This window comes from Emydura macquarii, unplaced genomic scaffold (assembly GCF_026122565.2).
Source record: "Emydura macquarii macquarii isolate MOO-44397 ecotype Brisbane River unplaced genomic scaffold, CSIRO-AGI_Emac_v2 contig_1348, whole genome shotgun sequence".
Taxonomy (NCBI): Eukaryota; Metazoa; Chordata; order Testudines; family Chelidae; genus Emydura; species Emydura macquarii.
The window spans coordinates 16,484,053-16,505,849 of NW_027131485.1; positions in this window are offsets into that span (position 1 = coordinate 16,484,053).

Below are 21,797 nucleotides of genomic sequence, written 5' to 3' on the forward strand. Positions count from 1 at the left end.
CCCCTCCCAAGATGGCATGCGTGTCTGGGGCCGGGACCTCCTCCCTGGATACCCCTGCCCTTTGCCCCAAGCCCCCCCTTCCGTCCAAGGCATCTGGCCTCGCCACCCCTACCGGGCCACCGGGCGTCAGGCCCAGGGCTCCGGCGGTGGACACCTCAGGTGGGGACTCTAGGGCCTCTGCCGCTGCTCCAGCTACCGCCTCCCCTGCTCTGGGGGGTGCGCCCTCGGCCGGGAAGAAGGGCCAGGGGAAGAAAAAGGGCAAAGGCCCTGCCTGGACAGCGACCCCACCTATGGTGGGATCTGCTCCCTCCCCCGTTGTCCCTTCCCCCGTTGTTCCCTCCACCAGCTCTGGGGCCGGCGCCGCTCCCAGGGCGTACGCCCAGGTTGCTGCGGGTCCCCCACCTGCCGCCACATCATCTGGCCCGACCACCACCTCCAGCACCATCCCTGGAGGCCGGGGCCCCTTCCCCACCCTTACCAGGAAGCATGGGGTCTGCTGCCTCCTGGTGCCTGCCTCACCCCACGTAGAAACCTACGTGCGGGCATTGGCGCGGGTGGTGGGGCCCACGGCCGTGGTGGCGGCCTCCAAGATGTACGGGAAGGTGGTCTTCTTCCTGGCATTGGAGGCCGCCACCCAGGAGGAGGTGGTGGTGACGGGCCTGGCGGTAGGGGGCGTCCACATCCCCGTGGAGCCCCTGGAAGACCTGGGCGTACTGGTGGTCTTCACCTCCGTCCCGCCCTCCCTCCCCAACGCCGCCCTTCTGCCTTTCCTCTCTGCCCTGGGGAGGCCCATCTCCACCATCAGCCCGCTTCCCCTCGGCTGCAAGGACCCCGCCCTCCACCACATCCTCTCCTTCACATGGTGCCCGGAACCGGGTACAGCTTGCACTGCAGCGCTGGGGGGACTTTCACCGTGTCCTCCGGGCCGTGAGGGCCACGTTGAAGGAGGGGAAAGGGACTGGGCGGCAGGACGCCACGGCCTACCAGCGGGCCCGCAGCTTCCGTGACGCCCTGATGGTCTTCGGGACCAGTCACAGGCTTCTGCGGAGCCCAGCGAGGACCGCTGGCGTTCCTGGCCGCGAGGATCCCCCCCAGCCCTCCTCATAGTGCCAGTAACTTTCGTCACCCTAAACATGAGGGGCTGCAGGACGGGTCTCCGCAGGACGCAGGTGCTCTCCTTCCTTCGGGGGGGGGGGGGTACGCCGTGGCGTTCCTGCAGAAGACCCACACAGACCCAGCTGCCGAGGCCAGCTGGCGGCTGGAGTGGGGGGATGGGGTGCACCTGAGTCACCTCCCTGCCCGCGTGGGCGGAGTAGCCAAGAGACCACCTTTACACGCTCGTGCTCCATACCCTTCACTTCCCCACCCTCGCGTCCCACCCCGACATCAAATGGCGAGACCTGTTGCCACCTCTGGAGGGCGGGGACCCCCGGTGGGCCAGCCTGTATTCCACCTTGACCCCACGGCCCGCCGGGGACATCAGTTGGCGGCTCCTTCACGGAGCCGTGAGCACGGGCGTGTACTTGGCGCAGTTCACCCCCCGCCCCGACACCTGCCCCTACTGCGGCACGAGGGAGACCCTGGAACACGCATACCTGGAGTGCGCCAGGCTGCAGCCCTTCTTCCAGCTCCTCCAGAACCTCCTGCTGAGATTCTGGCTGCACTTTTCCCCACACTTGTTCCTTTATGTGCACCCCGTCCGTGGCCCCACGAAGTCGCGGGACCTCCTCATCAACCTCCTCTTGGCCCTGGCCAAAGTCACCATCTATAATACCAGGGAGGGAAGTTGGCTGGGGAGGTGTCCTGCGACTGTGGGGCCTATTTCCGTTCCCTTCTTCATTCACGTCTCCGGGCAGAGTTCTTCTGGGCGGTGTCCACCGGCTCCGTCGACACCTTCCGGGAGCGGTGGGCGCTGTCCTGGGCTCTCTGCTCAGTGTCCCCTTCCGGCTCCCTTCGTTTATACCTATGACCCTCACGCCCTTTCCTGTTTTTACATTTGTTGTCCCCCGTACTCAGTTACATTCTAGGCCTAGCGGCTCCTCCCCTTAGGCTGGGGGAGGGGCCTTGAGCGGTGGGCGGACTAACGCCCACCCACCTCCTGGTTTGTAAATAGACCACTCTCCTACTGTCCTCTGCCCTTGCTATCTCACAGCACCTAACCCAGGATCCTACCCAAACTGCTCCAAACCTAGGGGGATTCAAAATCCATATCCAGAACAAAATATTTTGGCTTGAGCTTCTCTCCACATTTTTTAGCTATAAATTTTAATTTAATATTTAAACATTCTGATAAGGTCGTTAGCTAAAATAGAAGCATCTAAAGGTCTAGGACTGAGTAGTCTCTTTATTATCAATGCTCTTTATTTTAGAGCCAACGCGGTCTTAAAACATATCTTCCAGCATTTACGGTATTCAGATAAATATTGTTTCCTATTTGTAATATAATACAACACGTGGTTTAAACATAGTGACTCTTGCTTTAAGACAAATGGCCACATATTACTCTGTACTATACCTTGTCAAATCAGCAAGACACTCTCAGTAGATGATTCTACAAACTGTACAGATCTACGTGCCTACATAGCTGAAATAAAAATCAGATCCTTTGTCTTTTGTTACCCATTGCCAGGTAACACTTTTTTCCTTTCTCTTTCTTTTAAAAGAGAATTATAAGAAGTTATGCTTTATCGAATAGCAGAATGCAACAAATAATCTGTGTACTTAAGTTTTTAATTAATTTTATAGCCCTAATTTTCTTGTTTTGCCAATAATATCAAAGTGAAGATAGAATTTTATAACCCAGTAATAAGTTTGCTAAACTGTAAAGACAATGTAGTCTAAAGTATTATTAATCAAGATGACATTTTGTCAGCTCTATGGATCTGCTACTACTACTTTGTCTGGTCACCTGAAATAGGCTCATTAAAGATGGATCTTTACAAATTTATTATGTGTTTTTTGGCATCACTAAAAGAAACCCAATTAATACATCATTCAGATGTTGTCCTGAGCTTTTGGTGACATGAATGGATTTAAATAAGAAACTGACCAAAGTAAATGAGATTCATAATCCATTTTCATTATTGATATGTTTGTGTGAATTTCACCTGTGTATTATTTCAGTATTTACAGTTGCAATATTTTAATTCCTGTTAACAGCATGTCTTATTAATCTCTTTATGCAAAATAATAATACAAGTTTTTCTACTCCATGTACCCCAAAATCTGAAATTGTCAATCCTATGTCTCTACTCCTACCCAGGGCACATACTGTGTGACAAAGATCCAAAATGAGACAGACAAAAATGATTCATGCAGAAAACTTAAAGTGCTGGGGGATTTGTTCCCTTCTTTCAATAACTTCAGCTGCATGATCCTTTATTTGTGATGTAAATAGTTTTCAACAAGAAGAGGTGAGGACACAATACAGGCATGGAATATATGTAACTTTGGGAGTAAAATATAGGATACCTCTTTGAAATGAAGGACATTGGTGAGATACTGTTGTTGGGTGGCCTAGGAATAGCTGCTGGCATCTGCAGCACAGGAGAAAGGGAATAGGGAGAGCAGCAGCTAACAAATTAGGAAAATCGCTATCTATTTGTTGTTCATTCACAAATGGGAAACGGGCTAAACTTTCATTTTACATTACTTCATTGGGAATTGTTCCCCCGGCTCTCTATTGGACACGAGCAAGAGGCTGTTCTATAGCTGGAGGCTCCCAAACCTCCTATGGGCAGTTCAGCACATTTCAACATGATGGACTATTCAGGCTAATCAGGCATGCACTCTGACATATCCTGCACTGATAATTTATCACAGTCATTTATGATTTATTTACTTCCGACACTTTGCAAGTCGGCAGCCTGCCTTTAGGATAATGTGGCCACTCGGTTCGTTGTACTACAACATTAATATATTCATTTCACCGAACACTCCCAAAGTGCACTTGCTCAGGTTTCCTTTTTGATTAAAAAATACGGTCAGAATTGCTGTTTAACCTCAGAGCCCCAGAATGCTGATCAAATTCTTTATTGGTGTAAATAAGTGTTACACCATTGATTTTGGAGGACTGTATGCCAGTAAATAATTTGGCCTTTTGTGGATTCTCGGTTAGCTGTTTTGTTGTATTCAGGCAGAAGTTCAGTTCATTAGCTTAAAGGAGCAGTTCTATCCCCTGTTCTGCTCTATACACACGACTCCAGTGACAATACAGGAGCCATAAAAGTATCAAAAGGGCCTGGAGGAGAATTGTTCTGGTGTGGGAGCAATGGGGAGCTGACGTAAGCTACATGGTGTTGTCCCCTTTCTAAGCTTCTGCATAGGGTCTTGCTGGAAGCAGGGACAGAGATATGTCCATACTACCTGGTGTTAGAGATTCTTGGCTGTGAAACAGCCCTACAGGCAGCCATAACTTAGAGCAACCCTGGAGCTTCTCTAATTTATGATGGAAAGAGCTGGTTGGAAGCCAGGATTAAATTTTATGATAATATTGTTCTCTCTTTTTTCAGTAAACTTTAAATTTAGAAATTTTTCAATCACCTTTTAATGCTGGGAAATATACCATTCCTTAGCTTGCCTGGAGTTCAGGTGACTTAAAGCCACTCCTTTCTGAGCTGTACTTGAGTATATATTTCTGAAGGCATTTCTTATAAAACCTCTGTGGAACTGTGAAGATGTCCATCCTACAGACACTGCAGGATGAACACCACACAAAGAATTTTGACCGGGAGCCTTTCCCACAAAAGAAAATCTCTTCTCTCCCAGCTCAGGATTTATAAAACTTCAATAGTTTGAGCAATATCAGAAATGGAATCCCAGCTCCCTGGGACTTCATGACACAGACTGTTCTATTTGCAACAGATGTGGATTAAACTGGTCTTTCCCAAAATGCACATAGCTGTAATACAAATCAATACAATCTGCCCTCAGTGCTGCAGATGGGAGAATTTTTCAGCTAGGCTGCATGTGTGTTCTAAAGCCTTTCAACATGAATAACCAAACATCCATCACCAGTGTATTCATATACTTTTTGTACAGACAAACCCACTGTTTGTCTGATCACTGTCCTTACTGTGCCATAGTACAACTCCTTATTAACTTTTACCTTTTGTAATGGAGTGTTTTATCTCTGATACTCAAACAAAGCCACCAGTAAAACAAAGCCTAAGTTTGCAAGGTATGCAGACAATGGCATTTGAGGATGTCCCTGGTTTGGAAATGAAGGTGGAGGGCAGCTAAGCTAGACATGCATTCAGGATGTTCCAATAGCCAGACCTTTATTGCAGCTCAGTCAGAGATCATTCGGTTAGCACCACAACCAGATCTAGCTGGTTGCTCTTCCAGGGTGAGGGGGTGCTGCTACTGAATCTCTTAAAGGCACAGCCCACTACAAATTCACGTGGTGACAGTTGCAGGACATATAAATGAACTGGGTTATTGAATCTCTCTCACCCTTTTGGCTTCTTTTTCCACTGAAAAATCACACTTTGGTTTCAGTCACAGGGTGCTACTTTCAGTAGTTACTGAGATGGGAGCTATGTGTTAGTCATCCCATATGCTTTTGGTATGAGGCAAGTTTTGGGGTATAATTCAACCTCTGTGCAATATTCAGCTCTTTTCACTCCACACTATCTGGCTGGTGCTATCGTGGCGCTATAAATAAATCCTGTTATTTTTTCCTGAACATTTCCAAAATGCACCCCCTCCTTTTCATCTCTGTGGATGAAATACATAGCCATCCCCTTATCTTTGGCTATTACAAGCTTGTCTTCTGTGGTGTCGTTTTCACATTGATTCCCTCAAGTCCCCATTACATGATGCTGCTAAAGTTGCTTTCCACTCCTTCCACTAGAGCCATGGGCACTCCCTTATTGAAATCTCTGCATCAACATCTTCTATATCAAGTCTAGGAGCCTATCTGGCCCTGGGTCTACCAGCATCTCTGCTATTTTGGGTTTGGTTTAAATTTTGACTCACTGTTTATGGTCTCATCTGAATTGTTTTCTCCTTTTCTTAATACTACATTTTTTTTATAATTGTGATCAAGATCTTCAAAAGTAGGCACCAAAAGGGCATATTTAGGGACCTAAATAAATTGCCTACATTTCAAAAGTGTGGAGCCCCCAACAGCTGCCCATGAAGTTAATGGAAGCTGCAGAGTGCTCCGCACTTCTGAAAATTAGTTTGCTTATTTAGTAATCTAACTGTTTAGGTTCCTATTTTTGAAAATTGTGGCCTGTGATTTCTTTCTTTCCCTCCCCAGCAGCACCAATTTTACTTATCCTTTGAACTAAACAAAGTTTACTGTTCAGAGACAAGCACTGAGCATCTTGACAGAGGAAAATACCCAACAGGCTACCAAAATATTGAATGGGGGGTAATAATTTTACTCTGATGGTTCAGTAACAGAAAAGTCAGGGGTAGAGTTCTGACACATTTGGGATTCATTCCCTTTAAGCTTAAAATATTAAGTTTAGCCCCTGACAGTTTATCAAAAATATTGCATTCCAAAAATATTTCCTGGATTTACTCCAAACAATTACAATAAATTAGTGGTAGCATGAGTCTAAAATGCTGAAGAATTGATTAGTGAATGTGTAAATCACGAAGGAAAAATCTGGGTTTTTTTACTGTAGAAATCTTTATCATGAGGTTTTTTTTTGTTTTTTTTTTTTTTGAGGATAAAGGAATAGTAAAATACAATAACATCATAGATTTCTGGCATGTATCATCCTTCAGACAAATATATTATAATTCTTTGTATTTATATAGTGACTTTTATCCCAATAACAAATGAACCGTCCATGACAGATGTTAGTAATATTTCTTAATTCACTGCTAGGAGGTGCTCAGATACTATGGTAATGAGCATGGCATAAAAACCTCTAAACTAGACTAGAAACCTCTACACTAGACTAGGATCTCAAAGTGTTGTACAAAAATATTTTCCACACCCATGTGAGCTATTAATATACCCATGTTACAGACTAGTAAAGTGAGGCACTGATGGTAAGTGATTTGCCTATTATATAATGAATCAATGTCAGAGCTAGAACTAGATTTCCTGACTTCCAATTCTAAAGTCAATGAGAGCTGCACAGATACATTCAAAGCCCCAGAATGTCCTTATGCATCCAAACACCTCCTGTGCCTTAGAAGGACTTTCTACTTGTACTTTGCCTCAGCTCTTAAACTTTATTTTAGTTTCCTGTTTGTCAAACTATAGCCTTCATTTTCCAAAAGGGCTAGTGATTTTGAGACCTGTCATTTTTGGGTGCCCAAATTGAGACCTTTTAAAGGGTGCAGGTTTTCAAAAAGTGCCAAGCGCCCATAGATATCTGAAATAAAAAGGCACAGAAAGTTTCTATATGCTTCTAGCTGTCTCCTTTGTAACAACGAGTGAAACGCAAAAGGATGGGTGCATAATTTGACCCAGAAAAGCAGACAAAAGTCTTTTCGTATTCTAGTTATCTAAAGGTCTTTGGATTTCACAAGAAGCAGTTCTCACAAGGGTTTTCAGAATTTCTGCTTTCAGCCTAACCAAGGTCTGGAAATGCAGAGGCCAGAGGATGGGAATAATAACTAATATAACCAGACATTCTGGAAGCTTCACTTTGGGTTTGGTCAAAGAGATGGATGACTTTTGAGTCAGTTCTTATTTTAACTGAACTAGTTTCTCCCATTCCTAATATTTTGTTACCTCTAATCTGTGGCTTAAACTTTGTTTGTAGAAAACTGCTTTCCCCTCCGATCTTCTAAATGACGCTTTCCTTCAATAATGAGTGCCAGGATTGGCCATCTTGAAGACAAGTTGTCCCACTGAAATCTGTTGAAGTTCACACAGTAGGTGAAATTAATGGGATTTAAGCATGTGCTTAATTGGTGTGCTGAATCAAGACCTTCAGATATCCACCCAACACCACTGACAATTCACTGTCACCCCAACCAATTTACATCACCCTTTGAACCTTAACGTTGCCCCTCAGTTCTTCAGCAACACACACACATCAACAAAGCATACTATTATTAAAGAATTGAAAGAGAGATTATTTCAAATGAATACATTTTAGTCTGATTGTAACAGCATCACACTCTACAAGATGAGTTAATGCCAATAATATAGAGCATTAACACACTGTGGACCAGAGTCTAACTCATGCTGTGGTCCATCTTCACCATCCTGGGATTGTAAAGGGGACACATGACTGCCCTAAATAGGCTCATGAGGCTTCATTTCCCACAAAAAACCTCGGAGAAAGGGTGTAGAAATGTTGTGTTTGCTGAAGGAGTAGAAACCAGTGAGGACATCTTAGAATCTTGAGTACATTGAACCTGAACTTCAAATACAAACCAAACTGCAGAGGCCAGTTCACAACCCAATTTAGATATTTTCCCATCATTATTCCAATCGTTCAGCTCTCCTGTTCTTAAAAACTCCTTTGGTTCTTTAATTATTTTTTTGCATCACCCTGCTTTTTTTTGAAGGCACACTTCTCTCTTCGTGAATCCCTGCACAGTGATTTTTCCCACGCAAACAACAGAGAGCAAAGCAAGGTTTTGCCTTTGAAGGATATTAGAGATAAATCATCCAAAGACAATTATTTGATACATCAGCCACTCAAGCACAAATGGCATTAGAAAGCTATGCATTCTGTTAATTTTGTGAAATAGCTGGAGCTACAAGATACAAACTTCACAATATTAAGCCACTGGCATTAATGTGATAAAAGATTTAAGGACCAGCATGGTGGAAAGAGAGAGAGCAAACATTTTAAACCTTTGGTAATAGATAAAAGAAAAAGATCTTTAACATTCTTGATGGCTCTGCTTTATTATATTGATTACAAAAGACAAGAGTCTGGAGAATTCTGAGTGTTTTTCCTCCTCTGTCAGTACAACAGAAAGCCAAGCTCTTAAATCATTTTCAGGAACAAGTTTCCACTACACAGCAAAATAAAATGCCATAACTTTGACTGTACCTATGTAATTAGAGAAGAGTTAATTAATATCCTAAGTGATCAAAATGGAATGCCCCATTGTCTTACCAATTGATTTGATATGAGAACTAAATGTCAGCATCATTTCTAATAAAGTGCATATGACACTTAATAAATAAGACCTTTTTCTTTTTATTTCATTAAAATTACAAATATATCCCTGAATCAAATAGAAGTGTTTGAACTCTATCTTTCTGAAATATCACAGTAATCATACCACTTCCCTCTTATGCCAATTTTTAAAGCACGGTCATGGCTGCTCATAGTATTTACTTTTAATTCCTTTTCTTTTTTTGCCTTTGGTTTTATTTAGCAAAGCACTAAAATACATGCTCAAGTCCCATTGAAGTCAATGGGTGAAATCCCTGCCTCCACTGAAGTTAGTAGGAGTTTTACCATTGACGTCAGTGGAGACTAGATTTCACCCAATATGCTTACGTGCCTTGCTGAATCAGGATGGACTTACACAGTTCTCTACGTTAAATATTTCCTAAGTGCTTTGCTGAATAGGGACCATTAAGGAGAAAAATGGCAGGAGGAAACAGCATGATAAGCATCCAGAATTACAGGCTTTTGGGGCCTCTAATCTAAATAAAAACAAAGGCAAAGAAAGAAAAGAAATTAAAATTAAATTCTATGAGTGCTCCCTTCCCCCATGGAGTTTGGGTGACAAACAGCAGAAGAAATGGATGGCCCATTGAATGACTTATAGAATGTTTGTGGGCAAGTTAATGCTGAACCTATGGAGAGAGAGTGAAGACATCAGCTAGGTAGCCTATCAGCATGGCTCCTGCAAGTGCAATGCTGACTGGTAGCTGGAAGAAGCCTGGTGACAGTGTGAAGAAATAGGTTTGTGCATAGATGCCTCATGCCTCTGGTGATATGGAGGAGCTGCTAGTTTTGGGGACCAACTCTTTCCTCTTCTTCTCCTTTGGAGAGGAACCTCCCTGCATTTCCTACCTACTACACACGAGGAATGTACTCAGCAGATAATTTGGCCTTAGAACAGTAAAATCAATATTATATCATGGGTGGCAGCATGCCTCAGTACTACAACCCAAGAACTTTCTTGTGGTTTGAGCATGATTCAAGTACTTTCCCCCCTGCAGCATATTTAAATGGTGTGACTTGGGCCATGTCTAGTGCATGTGTGAGGGGCGTTTACCTGACATTTGCTGCCTCCCTACTTGAGGTCCTGCTGCCTTGCTGCACTTCGCCCTTGAAATTTTCCTTTTGGAAGAGTAAAGCAGCTGGTTTGGCCCTGCAGGGGTTCCCTAGAGAGCCCTCCTAGGATCAGTTTCTGGCAAAAACAGTGAGACTTGGTCCTCTAGCAGCTAGAAGGGCTGGAAGCATGGAGAGACCAATCAGGGCCCAGCAGGCCAGATAAAAAAGAGCTGGCTACTTCTATCAAAGACAAGTTCTGGGTGAGGCTGTGACAGAGAAGAAAGGTTTTTCCTGTCTTTGCCCAAGAAACCTGGCCTGGTCAGGGGGCAAACTCTGACAGCATTTGGGTTGGGTCAGCAAAGGACTGTTGTTTTATGTTATTTATCGTTAATTTCCAGATGGCCGTTTTAAGATAAGTGTTAATTTGTTTTCTATAAAATTAAGGTGAGCCTGCTCCATGGGCTGCCCTGGCTCTGGTGAGCCTGTGACAGTAAGCAAATAGCTATCACCTTTCTAACTATGACCTAATAGGGAAGGAGGTACCCATCTCACATTGAATCTAGGCACTTAGCTCTCTTAGTTAAAATGTGTTCAGTAATAGATTTTAAACATAAGCTACCTTCCTAGTCAAGGCACTAGGACTCGGTGACAACATTTGTTTTCTTTTCTGACATGTTTGGTGTATTCAGTTTTATATTTTGCAGGCTTGCTCTGCTACATTTCTGAATATCCTCATTGCTTTTTGAAGACTTTCCAAGAAGGAAGAATTTTAATTGCTTTACAGGATTTGAACTTAGTGTAGTTGTGCCCCTCCCTCCCCATTTTATTTCTAATAGGTACAAATAAATACCTAGCACAATGACAGCTGTTAAAAGAGGTGCCAGGTACATAAATCAAACAGAGAAAGCCTTGAGGGAGAGAAGGTCCCAAACGATAAATAATTACCAATTCTACGGCGCTTGATTACAGCAGAAGTAACATCTGATTAAAACAAGACTAGCATTAAGACATAGTCTTGAGTAGATAAAAAATGCTGACAAATTTAATAGTTTAGCAGAATCATGGTCCTGCCTCAGAGGCTAGAGGTGAATTGGTGAATAGAATAGGAGTGTGAATAGGGGGTGAACATGTGCTATGTACTGTTCCTCCCCTAGGAAGCTATAGCTGCCACTCCTCAGGCATACCAGAGGATGGCGGCAAGAATAGGTGGACGGTATCCTCTCCTCAAAGCCTGGCAGTTTTCCAAGTGCAATTTCCCCCCCTTACATTCTTCTACTCTCCAGAGAAAGGACTGAGGAAGGTGAAGGGGGAGAATCAATGAGGGAGAATTCTTGAGGGAGTTGTGGCATCATGGGAAGTAGGTAACTCCAGAGAGAATAATGTTGGCTGATGCTACAACCTCAAACTCAGTTGGAGTGGTAGGCTCGTTTCCAAGTGGAATTGGGAGTTGTCAAGAGTTTCTGGTTCTCATCCCTCCCCATGTTTTGAAGGAAATGGGATGTGGTATGCCAATGTACCCAACTATAGTGAGTTTATTCTTTCCAGCAAGATTGGGTCTTTGTTGGATTCTCACTCCTTCTTTTAACCGGTCACTCTGGAAGAGTAATTATTGATGATTCATTGTCAAACTGGGCGGATGTATCTAATGGGTTCCTGCAGAGGTCAGTGCCGGTCTGGTACTGTTCAACACTTTCATTAATGACTTGGATAATGACACAGAGAGTTTGCTAATCAAATCTTCAGATGACACTAGGAGGGAGAGTGTCAGCACTTTGGAGGACTGGTTCAGAATTCAAAAGGACTTTGACAAATTGGAGAATTAGTCTGAGATCAACAAGATGAAATACAATAAAGACAAGTGCAAAATCACTTGGGGAATAACTGGCTAGGCAATAGTGCTACAGAAAAGGATCTGGGGATAAAATCTGGAACAATTTACCAAAGGTTGTGGTGGATTCTCCATCACTGACAATTTCAAATCAAGGTTGGATGTTCTAAAAGATCTGCTCTAGGAATTATTTGGGGAAGTTCCATGACCTATGTTAAACAAGATGTCAGACTAGATGATCACAATGGTCCCTTCAGGCCTTGGAATCAATAGGGGAGGACAAATTTAATATAAGCCAGCGGTGTGATGTGGTTGTGAAAAAGGCTAATGTTATTCTGGTATGGAGTAAACAGGAGTGTCACATGTAAGACTGTGAGGCTCTGGTGTTCAACCCAAGCCAGTAAGGGGTTGTGCCCTGCAGCTCTGCATACCTTAAATGTTGTTCTGCTGTGTCTCACAGCCCTGCCACCAACAGCCAGCATGCAAACATTCAGGTCACACCCTAGCTTCTCCCAACCAGTTACTTTTTGCAAGGTGACTCCAACACCCCTACTCCCGAATTTCCCCCAAACTGTCTGCCCTGAAGTGTTGAACTTTCTTGCTGAACATATACAGAAGTTTTAAAGGGAGCAGTGAATTTCTTAAGACAGTACCCAGCAGCTTATTACCTTAATTGGGGTTAACAAACTCTCTATTTTAATCAAAATAGACCTGGATTACAGTATAAGTAGAATTAGTTTATTAAATAAAAAGTCAGAGGTTTAAGTGATACCAAGTATAAGGAATAAGCATAGAAATGGTTACAAACAAAAAACAAAGTAAAAATATGCTTCTAAGTCTAAAACTTAATTTCAGCAAGTTACAATCGTTGCCTAAGCAGTTTCTCACCTACACTCAGTTCACAGAGACTTCAGCTGCCCCCTTGGTTCATGGATCCAATGTTCTGTGATTTCAAGGGCTCTGGTCCCTTTAATCTCTCAAGTGACGGATGTCAAAATGGCTTTTTCTCTCCCCTTATATCTTTCCAAATTAATTGACCTTGCTTCAAGCAGCAGGAAGGCTTCTTCATGGTGGAGTCTCCATCCCCTGTCAAGACTTTTAAGTAGTCATCTTTCTCCATTCACTCTCCTGATGGCCTTATTTACCTTGCATGTAAAAGTGCTTTTCTTTGTCTTTTGTCACGCCTTGCTTAATTTACATCGGAAACACACTGAAGCAGGCAAAACCACATTGCTTTGCCCTGCACAGGCCTGGCCTAGGCACTGCTTGCCAAATACACATTTGCAGCACATCTCTATAAGCCCTTTATTAGAGTTACCATACATACATCACACAAGAATATTAATGATCAGTAACTTATTAGTTTTCCAGTGATATATTACATGCCCCTTTTGTGGTATATATCATGACAACAGTATGCCAGCTGGCACTGGGATTCTCTTAAGGTCACAAAGACATAGTAGGTAATTGTTCTTCTCTACTCAGTATTGGTGAGGGCTCAGTTGGAGAACTGTGTCCAGGTCTGGGTGCCACACATTCTGGAACATGTGGACAAATTGGAAAGAATCCAGAGGAAAGCAATGAAAATGATAAAAGGCTTAGAAAACCTTATCTGTCTTCTGTTACTGGTCTGCAAAGGACTTAGCACCATGGGAGCCTGAGCCTTAACTGAGGTTCCCAGTTGCTCTTTTAATGCATAAAAGTAAATTACAGTGTGATTCCTGTTAAAAGGAAGGCTCAGTGTAGAAGCTGGTAGATGTAATTATATTAATAGTCAGCGTGGCTAGCACAGTTAGTTCTGTTTATCTCAAAGTTAGTCTTAAGCCTTTTTATTATACTGTATTAAAAATGTATATGGTAGTATATTGAGGCGGAGTGGCTTCCCTCTGAGACTGAGACTGAGGGATCACTACAGACATCTTCATGAAAGGTCCCTCTCAGTCCTAGTGAAACTACTGGATAAAGTAAACTATCCAAGTTTAGTCTTGAGGAGTTTTCAGTCAATTACTTTGGGCAACAAATCAGGTTGATGCACAGACTGCTATTAATACTGTGCATAACCTATAACTATCCACTAGTATTTATTTGCTGAAAGTTGAACAAACCATAATAAAACCATTATCTATCCAAATAATTCAGTTATTAGCATGTACATGGGGCTTCAGTGCTGTACAAGCTAATTGGCTAATCAGTCTTCACAATATTATTATATCCGTTATACAGGTAGGGAATTTAACACAGAGCAAATTTAGTGACGCGCAAGTTCACACACTCACTCACTCATACAATGAGTCAATTGTAGAGCTGGGAATATAACTCAGAAGCTCCCATCTTCTCAACCTGTGAATTCTCTGGACAATGCAGCAGGCAATACCTCCTAATAAATTCTGATTATCCTGTAGAGAGATTCCAGCAATTTAATCTTGCTCTCCTGATTTGACTAGCCATGTTGCAATATCATATCTGAAGAACCATAAGAATGTCTCATGTTAATTAAAACTATAGGAATTCTTTGTGTTATTTACTGCTTTCATCACAAAGGATGATTGCAGTTTTCAAAGAACTGGTGCATTTACTCAAGTTATGGTTGTACAGAGAGAAAGAGACTAATTGAAGTAATTCTGATAGTCAGCTTCCTGCAGATAAGTGAGAAAGGTGCAAGCTTTTATTCTTTGTTTCCGTGCTAATCTGAAATAAACAGCACCAGTTGCAAATGCTGTTCTCTTCCTTCACTGAACAGATGAGCTGAATTCAGTGATACCTGCTTTACTGGTACAAAGCAGCGCCCCAATCACCACCGGATTCCCAGGAGATCAATGCCATATATTTTTAAACAAATAAAAACAGATTTTCATGCAGTCTCTTACTTCCAGCACTTGGGGTTTGACAAAATGACACTGAGTATCACAAGATTTGTGATAGGATCATGAGAGTTGGCAACACCATTTGTTGTGCCTGATTGGAGTTTGGCCACTATCCAGATTGGCTGTCTTTCAGTGGCCCTTTGAAACTCAGTCTCCATTTTATGGATTATTTATAGATTACTAACAATTTAGGGGCAAATTTACCTTGGCCTCTCAGCAGTTGTATGAGGGTGGATGGAGGGAGTAAGAAGCAACTGCACCTCTCCTTGAATGACTCACAGAAGGAGTGAGTACAATTGCAGTCCCTGCCCTCTGCTCCCTCTCTACTCCCCAGGGGTCCACTGTAGTGCAAAGGGGGCAGTGAGGAGCAGTGAGAGGTATGCCTCTGCTCCCCTTAAGCACAGACTGAGGTGTGGCTGTGCTCCTCCTATGTGCCAGTATAGGTGACTTGTCACAGCAGGATGTGGAAAGGCATGCTGCACCCACTGCAGTGTGTGAGCTCTCCTTACATCCTTGTATAGCAAAACCCTAAAGCACATTGACTTCAATGGAACATAAGCATCTGCTTAAAGTTAAGCATGTGTTCTAGCGCTTTGCTGAATTGGGGCCCAAACGGCAAATGAGAATGATTAGAGATGCTTGGAAAACGTGTTTTTCACCACTGAAAATTTCAGAGAAAATGTGGGGGAAATTGTTGTTTTCCTTTGAAATTTTCTGCATAAAATTTTGACTTTCACAAAACCAAAAATCAAAAAACTGGAAATTGGGGGGGGTTGAGTAACTGAAAGTGTTCATCCCCAAACTGAAAACATTTCCATTTTCAGTTTCCTGATGAAAAATCAAAAATTGCTGAGGAAAGCAGGAATTTCTCTGAAAATTTCTGTTCAATTGCACATCCAATTTTCCATCAAATTTCAACACAAAATCTTTGACCAGCCATAGTCATGATACTAATATGGAGCTAAGCCTGCAAGCTTCTAAATATGTTTAATTCCTATTGTGAACTAATGATGGTCAAAACTCTGGTGGAAGAGGCCCATGTTGAATTACAGTGAACATCTTGTACCTCTGCTCAAACAATTTTTCCATATTACCTTTCTTTCCGTTTAATTGAGTGAATATGTGATAGAATTTTGGCAAGCTTATCTTCCAGAACAAGAGTTTAGGAGAAAAGTTTATTAACAGTATCATCTTGGAGGTTTCAAATTAAACCTGTTTCGTCTAGTTTAACAAGCCAACTTGGTAAGCCAGTAAATTATTGCATAGAAGCATTTACAAACTCATACATATAACAAATAGGTTTTTCCTGGGTGCAGTATATATAAATTGTCCTCTGAAAAATTACATTAACTTGTTTTCAGGTGGTACAATGTATGCTTCACAGAGAACATCTTGTTTATGTCAGATAGTGCTGTAAAAACGTTACCTACAATTCTTTATAAAGGAAAATAGACCTCCCTGACATTAAAAGTTAGAGTGTTCTTTTGTGTGGTTTTATCAGGGAACTCAGTACATGGCTAGCCACATAAGAGAGATTTTGCAGCAAAAAATGTTACGTGCTAATTAATATAGATAGGTAAGCTGATGTAAAATGAGAGAGTATGGGCATGATAGGCATGGTGTTTTCCGGCGGTCACACTCAGGTGGTTTAAAAGCCTTTTCCCCCCTTACAAAGGTTTTTCTGGGCTTTGGTAAGTCTTTGAGTGATAGAGTGTTATCAGCTGTTTCCCTCTTAGCTACTCCATAATAACAGTCACCTTCTTCTAAGGGATAGCAGCTTTCCTCTTAGTTGCCACCCCTTTCTGTGTCGAGCTCTCCTGTTCAGGCTTGCTTCCTCCACCTGGAGCAGGCTCTGCAGGTGTGCCTATTTGGTAGGGATGGAGCCCAGAGGAGCTTGTTAGCCTTCTCCTGATTGGGGTGAGCGTGTGCCCCATTAAAGAGGAGTAAGTCACAGAATAAAGCCAAGAGCGCTTACAGTAGGTGTCAGCTGGCACACAAGTAGTAGGCATACTTGGAACAGCATTGTGTTACAGATTTAAAATACAGAGTTAACTATCAGTTTGTAGACAAGTAGTGGGTGGTTTTTTTTTTGTGTGTGTGCAGTGATATTATGTATGTGGTGTTGTATATAGCTGCATCTGTATGTCTTTAGGGCATGAATATAGGCAGGTGCCCAAGTAATTAGCATTGTAGCTTGTAAAAGTAACTGACAGAGTCACTGGACTGTGAAGTGCAATCTGCAAAGATAGGCAGGTCCCTGGAATGCTGCTATGAATAGTTTGGTCCAGAATCTAAGTTGTTTGTCTGTCTGTCTCTTCATAAATCAAAAGTACACAGAGAAATAACCTGATCTCTGACCCACCCAATGTGTCTACGGAGCTGGCCTCCATCTGCAAATATAGTCCGATTCCTTATTTTATTGTTATTTTGGTGTAAATCAGGAGTAACTCCATGGAAACCAGTAGAAATACGCTGGTGTAAGTAGAAAGAGAATCAGTCCACATTTCTCCACAGGAGCCTTGTGGGATTATTTCACCAACAGCAACAAAGTTTAATGGCTTAAAATACTTCCCTGATACTTTTGAAGGAGCTACATTATGGTTCTCTCATTATGAGCTAATTATGGTTCTCTCATCTGTTTTGTATGTATCCATGAACATAGTATTGGTTATACTTATTAAAATCCTATAAAACCCTGTGAGGGTATTCCATCAAAAGCAATAAAATTAGTTGAACTCTTCATACTTTATTGATACTCTAGAAGGAGCCAAACTCTATGGGGGATCTCCAGATTTTTCTTATCTCTTTTACATGTCTCCATAAAGACAGCACTGTCCATAATGTGTGGATTGTGATTAAAACCAACACAAAGTTACTAAAACTTATCCACCAGAATTTGCTACATTTGCCTCCTCTAGTCCAAATAAGCTTTTACTTGGGGCTTGAATTTAAAGTTTACAATAAATATCACATTTCTTGGAAGGCTGTCAAAATATCTTGATTCTCACTTGCAATGACCTCATCCTGATGTGAAATTACTGCCATCAAGCAAGGTGACTCCAAGAAACAACTCCTCTAGAGGGAAAGGAATGAACCAAATAAACAGGAAAAATTTGGACGCATGGCCAAATCTTGTGGTTCTGAATCTAAACAAGAGCTTTGAGCTTTTCTAAAAATATTCAGTGTTGGCAAGTGTAAGCAAGGTCTGAGTGTCTGAGTAAAGGGGGGCACATTATTTGCATGGGCTTTGTATCTGCATGAGTACAATTAAGTACTTAGCATAATTTACCTAGGTGTGGAGCATAATGGGAAATGGTTAGCAGGGCTGGGTTTGGGTTACAAACCACTTTTGTGTTAACTGCTGGGGTAATGAAATGTTGTCCTTCAATTGTATGAACAGATGTCAGCAAAACTGTGCTTAGTCTGTTATGATAGAACACTTCACCCTAAACTAGACAGAGCTCCCCAAGGGTGGCAGGCCGATGTTCCAGCCTGGAAAAGGTGGAGGAGTTTCTTATTAGAAGGGGGGGGGTGCCGCCGCCGCCGCCGCCGCCGCCGCCGCCGCCGCTGCCGCTGCTGCTGCTAAGTGAAAGGGCTGACCCCAGGCAGGGAGTGATTCGTGCCTCCCATTGTTAAAAGGTAGACTTAATAACTTGCCTTAGAGTCTTTTGTCTCTTGAAAGCAGCGACATTTCCTGTATGACAGCAGAAGGTATACCTATAAGCTGAAATCACTAAGAGCTGAACCAGTAGAGGATCTGGAAAACTTTGCCTGACCACTAACAGAGCTGAGTGGGCAACAGGCAACTCTGGTGGGAGGCTAGCACAGTCGGTGCCAGCCCAGTCAACAGGGGGGCTGGCACAGTTGGTGCCAGCCCAGGGCGGCCAGTGGTCGGCGGGAGCCAGGTGCAGTTGGTGCCAGCAGTCGGTGGGAGATTGGTGTGGTCGTTGTCAGCAGTGGGGGACTCAGTGAGGCCCACAGGCAATAAGAGACAGCAGCAGAGGGGGCCTGGACAAGCCTGTGTTGGACCGGTGCGGCCTACGGGGCGGAGTCACACCTGAGAGGTGGATATTGCAACTACGACGGTCAGTACAGGGGCAAGAAGGAAGGGAGAGGCGAAGGACACGCCCTGTACTCTGGGATGGGTTTGGGCTCATTGAGTTCATGAACTCTGTTTGCACTGTTTCCCAAACCAGTGCGGTGTTATCTCTGTTTTGCTATTAAAAGGTTTCTTTCTAAACTCAGACTCTGTGCTTGCGAGAGGGGAAGTATTGCCCTTTGGAGGGCGCCCAGGGGATAGTGTGTAATTTCCCAGGTGACTGGGTGGGGGCTCGAGCCAGTTTGGTGTTGCATCATTTACAGGGACCCCTAGATATAGAACCCGGCCCTTGCTACGGCCGACTTGGTCTGGCAGAAGGGTTACACAAGTGTAGCCATAAGAACCACAACTTGAAAACATAGGATGTTTGTTAACCAATAATTGACTTTTAAGTGTTTGTAGAAAACAAAATAATATCCTACAGTAATTCATTAAATCTGTCTTTGTTTAGGCATAAATTATTTGTAAAACCTAGCCTGGTGCAGTATGGTACAAATGGTGGTGCTGTATATGTATTTTTAATACTGGTGGCTCATATTTTGATTTATAGTAATGTCATCCACCTTTATCACACATCAACATGGAGATCAAAACCTGCTGTCTTTGAGACTATTAGCATCTTGAAACAGCTGGAATGATTTTAATCATATTTTTACTAGACACATCATAATCCTTGCTGGCTGCTGTTTTAGCTGCTCTTTAACCAAGTCACTGGAAACAGAGATGGAAGAGGTCATTTTTATTAGGTAATTTTGTTCATCACCTAGCCAATGCAGGATCATTTCCTATAGTAAATACTGATTGCTTTGTCCAGTCTAAGTTTAAAAAACTTAAATAATGATCCTTTCTCCTCTTCTCCTGTGAAGTTCCTTTGCACTCACCTAGATCTGACTCTTAGGAAATTTTGCTTGATAATTCAGTCTAAATTCTGTTTTGCTCACTTTTATCACATTGCCCTTAGTTATATCCTTTTGAGTCACCCTAAGCAATTATTGTTTATGTCCTTCAAATACCTGTAGATAGTTAAAACCCATTAGTCATTAATTAACAAACTGTATATGTATATGTATATATTCCTTTTGGTATTTCCTCAATCAGTCTTTGTCTACATTACTCTTTCAGAAGACAGCAAAACTACCTCTTAATTCAATTTGAGAAACCTAATCTGAAGATTATTTATGTGTATATTGTGATGGTACTTACTGGGCCCAGTTGTGATCAAGAGTCAATATGTGATAGACACCATAGTGAGAGACAGTCCCTGCCTGAAGAGCTCATGCTCTCTAACTAGAAAAGACAAGCAAAGGGGGGAAAGGGAAACCGGTGTAGAGAGGGAAAGTGACTTGACCCAGGTCACGCAATAGGTCGGTGGTAGAGCAGAAAGTAGAACATGGGTCTCCCAGAGTCTCCATCCAATGCCCTATCTATTAGACCACACAACCTCTCCTATAGGGACAAGCAATCTCCCTCAAGAGCATGAAGGTTGCATGTTATGTTTAGTGATACTCCTCTTCATGTATGGACCACACTCTTAGCTGTGAACATCCAAAAGCATTATTGGGAGTTACTGTATGGCTAAATCTGTAGTTTACCTTGTAATAAGCATTTTACCTGTTTCTTCCATAGCTTTGAAATGTGTTGTGCAACTCACCTGGTTTGGGGATTAATTACCAACTTGAAACTCAGACAAGTTTCACCTTAAGTGTCCTGTCCAATTTTTACTGGATGTAGGTCAATTTATACCTTTTCAAGCTTTTAAAACAAAATCAGGTGAACTTTGGGGGTTTCAAATGATCTTTATTTTGGCCTTGTCTATGCTTTTAATAACACAGAAGGGCAGACAGCATGCCCTGTTGAGAAAGGCCAACAACTTCTTTTAAGCTTAGAACCTAGCTGTTAAGCTTTTCATAGCAATTAGTCTAGCTGTGTTTAGCCTGTGTTTTGTTTGTGATTTTTCCCTTCATTGTCTACCCTGGGGCAATAAGTTCATTTTAAATTTAACTAGAAATTGATGTGGGGATACCTGTTGAGACCAGAGCTAAACTCTGATCTCTGAGGAAGCTGATTCAGTCATAGAGAGATTGGTGTGAGGATATAGACCAACGCAAGGAGTTACTGCCCTAAATGAATCAGCAGTGGGTTGACCTGCCAGGCAAGCTGGAGTGGGATGGACTACCATCTGCCCACCCTTCAGGACCGTTGCTCCCATTGATGCACAAGACCCAGCAATAATCCAGATCAGAATTGTAAATGGAGATTATAGGTTGTAAAATTTTCAAAGGCAAGGACTGTCTCTTAGCATGTGTTTGTGTAGTCCCTAGTATAATGGATCTCTGATCTCTACTGGTACCTTTGGGTGCTACTATAATGTAAATAATAATAATGCAAATGCTCAAGGAGCATACACAGATTTCCTGGGCAACTGCTTGTGGTCTATTAAAAAATCTTGAAAACATTTACAAGGACATTGATTTGCCCCACTTAAAAAAACAAGAGGTGTGCTCCTGGCCTGAGAGGGTTCCCCATAAGGCCCCAAAGAATGTGTGCATGGTCTCTGAACTTACCTGTTTTCTCTTGCAGTAAATCTAAAATTTATATATACATGCATATAATTGTTAATGTAAAGCTACACAGAACTAGATTTATACTATATTGGTTGCAAATATTATCACAGCCATTGGCGAAAGCACAAACTCTTCCAGGTAACATACCCTATCTTTTATTCAGATACTCAAGTTGTTTTCTCCTAAAGAAAAAAAGGAAGTGTTATGGCAGGTCCGACAAGTGGAAAATAATATTAAAACAGAAAAATAACACCTTTAAAATATTTATGGAGGCAAGTG